The 5,520-nt window shown below is 38.4% G+C and overlaps 1 pseudogene; it reads left to right on the top strand.

Annotated features, from left to right (window-relative positions):
• Positions 1–2,392: 2,392 nt before the first annotated feature.
• LOC110595007 lies at positions 2,393–2,674 on the top strand (annotated as a pseudogene).
• Positions 2,675–5,520: the final 2,846 nt, after the last annotated feature.

Here is a 5,520-nt window from a genome sequence, read left to right as displayed (position 1 = left end):
TGCTGCCTTCTTTCCAGGCACCATCCTCAGTGGAAAGAGCTGGATTAATTGGTGGAGTGAAACTGAAAGCCATCCCGTCCAATGGCAACTTTGCCATACGTGCTTCCACCCTGCAGGAGGCCCTGGAGTGAGACAAAGCAGCCGGCCTCATTTCGTTCTTCGTAAGTTCAGCAGCATTTGCTGTGTAGGGCACCATAAGAGTCTCTGAGCCCTGCTTGGGCCTGGGGTAGGGCCTAGGGGATGTTAGAACCACTTGGTCAGCTGCTGTGATGGTCACAGGCCAGGTGGTACTTACATTGTCTCCTCAAAGAAGACTGGAGAAAGACTCCATCATCTCAGCTTAGAAAAAGCCAGAATACCCCCGCCTGGTGGATTCTGCTGCCATTTGTGGCATGCTAAGTGTGCTATGTGATGAGGAATGTGTGATGAGTGAACCAAATTAAAAATAAAAATAACTGGCTTTGCTGCCTGCATCAGTTGTTCTCAGCAGAGAGTAAGGCGCATCATTTGTGAGAGGTGTATTGCAAGCAAACAGTGGCAACTCCTAAGTAAAACATTGAACTGGCCAAATAGCACGCTGGATCTCTTATGCACAAATATTCAATTTTCCAGTGGGGAAGAAAGCGTGGGCATTGCAGCGAGAGTGTGGGAATTGTCATAACTCTGATTTGGCTGTGGTAGGATGCTGTGCCTGGGTCTGAGGTTTTGTGTGAGAGCAGTCAGAACACCATGATCATGGCACCACCCCCTGGTGTTCAACCTGGCTGCACATTAGAGGTACCTGGTGAGCTTTTAAAAAATACTGATGCACAGGCCTTGCTCCTGATTAATTTTGCCAGAACCTCAGGGAACAGAGCCAGGCATCAGAAACATTTCACAGCAACTTCAAGATTATTTTGTATACCCTGGATTGAGAGAGAAACAAGCTCAGCCAGACATTCTTCAGTATCTGGACGTTTCTTTTTTTCTTTTTCTTTTTTTTTTTGAGTTGGAGTCTCACTCTGTTGCCCAGAATGGAGGGCAGTGGCACACTCCCGGCCACTGCAGCCTCGACCTGCTGGGCTCCGGCGATCCTTCCACCTCAGCCTTCTAAGTAGCTGGAACTACAGGTGCACATTACCACACCCGGCTAGTTTTTTGATTTATTGTAGAGATGAGGTCTCGCCAAGTTGCCCAGGTGGGTCTCGAACCCACGGGCTCAAGCAATCCACTCACCTCAGCCTCCCTAGGCATGGGATTACAGGCTGAGCCACTGAGCCCTTTCTTAATTGTTAAAGTAATCTGGGCTGGATAGACTTTGTATGGGCCACATATTGATAACATCCATTGCTTTTTATTTAAGAGTGAATCTTTGAGAAAAGCCTTTTCCTCCTTTTTTTTTGTCAATTCAAGTTAATGCCATCTACTGAATAACTAACATGTGACTGAGGAAGTCATAGAAGGTGTGATGGTACATAAAAGTTTATTCTAATTCAGGGAGTTCACAGGAGAATCAGGAGCATAAGCAAATCATTGTAATAGAGAAGGACTGATAAGGTTTAGAGGTAGTAGAGATGATGGTCAAGACATTTTGAAAGGTGATAAAGAGTCTACCAGTGGATCATGGCATATCTGCCATCTGACCCCAATGTCTTTCTTAGCCTTCCTGTTCTGCTTTATTTTTCTCCACTGCATGTATCATCCCCTACCCCAGTATTTATTTGTTTGCTTCTTCCTTCTTCCCATCAGTAAGAACATGGAGGGAGGCTCTGTTCACATCACTGCTTTACCCCCAGATCCTGAAATAGTGCCTGGCACTTAGCAGAAGCCCAGGGAATATTTGCCGAATAATTAAAAATTTGAAGGAAATTAATTCTGGGTAAAAAGAAAGATCACCCATAACATTTGCACATTCAGTTTCAGCGCACTTTGAAAGGATGCTATTTAGATGAAGTACATTTTTTGAACCCATAGTGTCAATATGAAGACTCAGTAGAATATCATGTCTAGGGAAAAATAAATCTATAGAAACACACTTTTTTAGGTTTGGAGAATGAAAACAATGGAGGAAACAACACATAGCTTGATGAGAAGATGCATTTTATAGCAATTTAAAAAGTCTTAAATAAAATGCAAAGACCAATGCTGGCAAGAACTATTACAACATTTATTATAAAGTAAGTATTACAATAAAGAGAAGGCTTATATGCCAGTGAGCAAAAAGGTAACATTCCAGTGGGAAAATATTCCAGATCTATGAAGTCAGTTCCAAATACATCATAAAAAGCCAATAAGAACACAAAATCAATTCTTATCCTTTAATAACAAAAACAATGCAAGTTGGTTATTGAGAGAGGTGTGTTAAAATCACACTATGGGAGTGTTGGCTCTGCTAGCTACTGGATCATGCGAAATGGCAGAGGTGGGGAGCATTGAAGTGACTTTGAGCCAGAAGGGAGCGCAGGGAATTATCATGGTGAACACAGAAGGCATTTCCATCAAGAGCACCAGGGACAATCCACTACACAGAGCACCAAACTCAAATACAGCTTCATCTTGAAGGCCTGGAGCTTTGTGCACAAAATTGACTCCCAGAACCACCTCAACTTCCTTCAAATTCACTCCAAGCAAAATGAAATCATGGTTGCACCCAATAAAGACTATTTCCTGATTGTGAGTCAGAATCCCCAACTGAGTAAGCCACTCTCCTGACTACCCACATCATTCCTTAATTTACTACCCCCCAGGAATATTAATGTTAATCATGTCAGCACATAGGCCTGTGGAAATTGCCTTAAAGCCCACTCAAGCCAATCCAGGGACCACAGGTGGGCTGGCAGCTCTGTCGGCCCCACCAAAGGACTGCCTCTGCTGCACCAATTTTCCCCAAAATTCTCGGGAAGGCCATGTTTCCTCATTCTGGGTTTTGGAGCAAGAGCTTGGGAATGGACCACACCCAGTTTATTTCTGACCTTCAGTTCACTTTGTTGACTTTGGAAAAGGCTGTTTCTCTTTAACCAAAATACTTAAAAAAAAAAAAAACACACTATGATTGTAGATGTGTCTATTTCTAATTTTATATCTATTGTATTTTATTGAAGCATATTATCAATGATTTGATGCATGCAAATTTAGAATTGCCATGTCTTTTTGGTAAATAATCATTTGTCACTAGGAAATGCCCCACTGATCACTACTAGGGCTTCTTGTCCTACAATCTACCTTGTTGGACACGGCCATGATTATGTCTGTTTTCTATTGATTGGTGTTTGTGTGTTATATTTTCTCCAACTTTCTATTTTAACCATCCCTGATCTCTTATATTTAAGCTGTGTAACATGTAAGCAGCATATGATTGTTGCTCTTTTTAAAATTTGTTTTTAAATGCATTGTAATGGATGCTATCTATTTTATTTACACATAAGGCAATCACTGATACATTTAAATGTTGTCTACCATCTTACTATCTCTTTTTTATTAGGCCCACTCCTTACATGATGGCTGTTTTCTACTTTCTTGCCTCTTCTTGGATTCATTGTCCCATAATATTCTATTTTTTTATTTTTGCATTTTCTTATTTTCATCTGTCATCTTTTTCTTGTCTGTAAAATTCTCTTAACAGTTTTTTTATAGTATGATTTGATATGATGAATTATCTCAATTTTGTTATTCTGAAAATGTATTTTGTCTTAGCTTTTGTATGATATTTTTGCTGGGTATAGAATTCTAGGGTGGTAGCTGTTTTCTTTTGGGACTTTGTATAATTCCACTGAGTTCTTCCTTCCATGATTTATGTTGAGATGTTAGTTGTAGTTTTAATGTTGCTTTGTTAAAGATATTGTGACAATATGACTCCTCTTCTCCCCCCAGGGCTATTTGTAGTACTTGATTCTTGTCTGTGTTTTAGGCAGTTTTACCATGATGCAAGTATTGTTTTCTTTGTACTTATTCTCTTTGGGTTTCACAGAACTTCTTGAATCTGTAATTTGGTGTCTCGCAAAATTATCACTTATTGTCTTCTCAAAGTTTGCTTCTCTTCTTTTCTTGTCTCTTCCTGTCTGGGACTCTGATATTTTAGATCTTTCCACTGACTGACAAATATCTCTTATGCCCTTTTTCATGTATTATACCCATTTTAAAAAGTCCCTACTTTAGACTGACCTATTTACCATTTACCAATTTTCTCTTTAGCTGTTCCCAGCTGATAAGCAAATATATCATGTGCTTAATTTTAAACATTAACAATTTTTAGCTTTTTATTTTTCAATAATTGTAGAGTCACAGAATATCACAAAGTTAATACATAGAGATGCTGTACTCTTCCCTCAGCTTCTTCCAGTTGTTACAACTTGTATAAATACATACATATAGTACAATATCAAAGTCAGAAGATTGACATTGGTTCATTATGTGCATATAGTTCTGTGTCATTTGTCACAGGTGTAGATTCAGGCAGCCACCACCTCAGTGAGAATGTTGAGATACTCTATCAAAGATCTGCCTCAGTCACCCATTTATAGTCACTCTCATCCGTGCTCATTCTACTCATCTTCTATCATCCCTGACCCCTAGAAATCACGAATCTGTTTTCTATTTCCACAATCTGGTCATTTTGAGAGTCTCATTTAAATGGAATTGTACAGTATGTGACATTTTGAGATCAGCTGTTTTTCACTCAACATAATGTCCCTGTGATTCATCTAAGTTGTTGCATGTATCAATAATTTGTTCCTTTTTATTGTAGTACCACAGCAATTTGTCACCAGATCATCTGTACTACAGTTTGCTTGCCCATTCACTTGTTGAAGGACATTATAGTTGTTTCCATACTTTGGTCATTATGAACAAAACATCCGTGAACATTAATTTACAAGTATTTGGGTGAACATATGTTTTCATTTCTCTGGGTGCAATTCAGGGTCTTATGGTAGTAGTCTGGATAGTTTGTTAAGAAGCTGACAAGGTCTTTCCCCAAGTGACTGTAGTATTTTATACTTCCACTAGCAATACATGAGAAAATCAGGTTCTTTGCATCTTTACCAGTATTTGGTATTGTCACTATTTTTAAATTTTAGCTGTTTTGATAGATATGTGGGAACATTTCATCATGTTCCTAATTTGTGGTTCCCTGATTATCATTAGTGAAATGATATTGAACATTTTTACAAGTGCTTATTCACCATCTGTATCTTTTGCCCATTTTATAATTGAATGATGGATTGACTTTTAACATTTTTAAACGTTATTTTGTTAAAATAATTTTAGACTTACAGAAAATAAGAAATAATCAGAAAGTACCTATACCCTCCTATATCCCAACCCTCACTTTCCTCCATTATTGGCATCTTGCATTAGTGTGATGCAATTTTTAAAACTGATTCACTAATATTGAACATCATTAATACATAAAACCCATAATTTACACAAGGGATCATTCTTTGTATTGTATTTTCTATGAATTTTTAAAAAATGTATAATGTATTACCATTTCATTATTATACAGAATAATTTCACTGCTATAAAAATCCCTGGTGCTCCTCC

The sequence above is a fragment of the Carlito syrichta genome, unplaced genomic scaffold (assembly GCF_000164805.1).
Source record: "Carlito syrichta isolate Samal-C Ts95f unplaced genomic scaffold, Tarsius_syrichta-2.0.1 Scaffold212929, whole genome shotgun sequence".
NCBI classification, from domain to species: domain Eukaryota; kingdom Metazoa; phylum Chordata; class Mammalia; order Primates; family Tarsiidae; genus Carlito; species Carlito syrichta.
Note: the sequence above shows the minus strand (reverse complement) of the source record. Positions and strands in the feature narration are given on the sequence as shown.